The sequence below is a fragment of the Penaeus japonicus genome, unplaced genomic scaffold (assembly GCF_977035675.1).
Source record: "Penaeus japonicus unplaced genomic scaffold, GWHDUDI00000001_assembly GWHDUDI00000007, whole genome shotgun sequence".
NCBI classification, from domain to species: Eukaryota; Metazoa; Arthropoda; class Malacostraca; order Decapoda; family Penaeidae; genus Penaeus; species Penaeus japonicus.
In genome coordinates this window covers 47325624-47327080 of record NW_028234409.1, presented here as the reverse complement: position 1 = coordinate 47327080, position 1457 = coordinate 47325624, and positions in this window count along the sequence as shown.

The following is a 1457-nucleotide window of genomic DNA, read 5'->3' as shown; positions in this document are numbered from 1 at the left end:
GGGTGATGCATGTTTAGTTCTTGACGGTACCATCATAGATAAAGTAATTAGATAAACACATACTGTATGATGATGAGTAGATGAATAAACAATAAAGATTTGTTATTTTCACAAATAGGAAATTTGCCAGTAACTGAAATGCAGACATCCTTATCATTTCTGAAATAAAGGTAAACCAAAAGATTCATTATATATTTAAGTTTATATGAATATGGATTTTGTTTTCATAATACCTATTATATAAACGATGAAGTGAGTTATTCATCAACCAAAGAAAGGCTCATTCTAGCTGATTCTACGAAAGGTTCCTCCATTAGACTAAGATCATTTCTAATAACCCGTCCAGATTATATTACAATTATGCATTTCTACACATACTTATATATGTGATTAAATGACATATTCATTTTTCTTCGTAATAATTTTCATATATGCTTCATGATTTCTCTGCGAAGCTTCTGTGAAGCCCAGTGTGGTGTGATTCATTTTACCCACTGATGTTCACCCATTGACAATTATACATTTACACCTCAATATATCTATATATCTATCTATCTATCTATCTATCTATCTATCTATCTATCTATCTATATATATATATATATATATATATATATATATATATATATATATATATGTATATATGTCTATATATCTCAATATATACATATATATATATAGTGATATATACATATGTGTATATATATATACATATATGTATATATGTATATATACATATGTATATATATATATACATATATGTATATATGTATATATATCTCAATATATACATATATATGTATATATATATATATATATATATATATATATACATATATATATATATATATATATATATATATATACATATATGTATGTATATATATATATATATATCTATACATATGTAAATGTGTATATTTATATATATACATACATATATATATATATATATATATATATATATATATATATATATATATATATATATATGTACATGACGATATATGTCTTTAATGAATGATGGTAAATTATATATGTATTAATGTTCATCAATATTGATTAACTTCAAAATAGTTTTTGTCTTCGACGCTTCCTTAAAGCCCAGGTGAACCTTAAACGGTGCTGTAACAAGTAAATTCATCGTCCTAAGTAAGGATAGCCTTGGCTGATGAAGATGATAAAAAGTAGTCGTGGTAAATTAAAATCATGAACTCTATAGGCATTCTCCCACTCTGATATATACAAGCAAACATAAAAAAATGACTATGATCATTATTAAGGTAATTAAGATTATAATGAAATTATTATAAATGACAATGATGAAATGGTGATAGTGATTATAATGAAATATGATATTCATTATAATGAAATATCATATTCATTATAATGAAATATCATATTCATTATAATGAAATATCATATTCATTATAATGAAATATCATATTCATTATAAT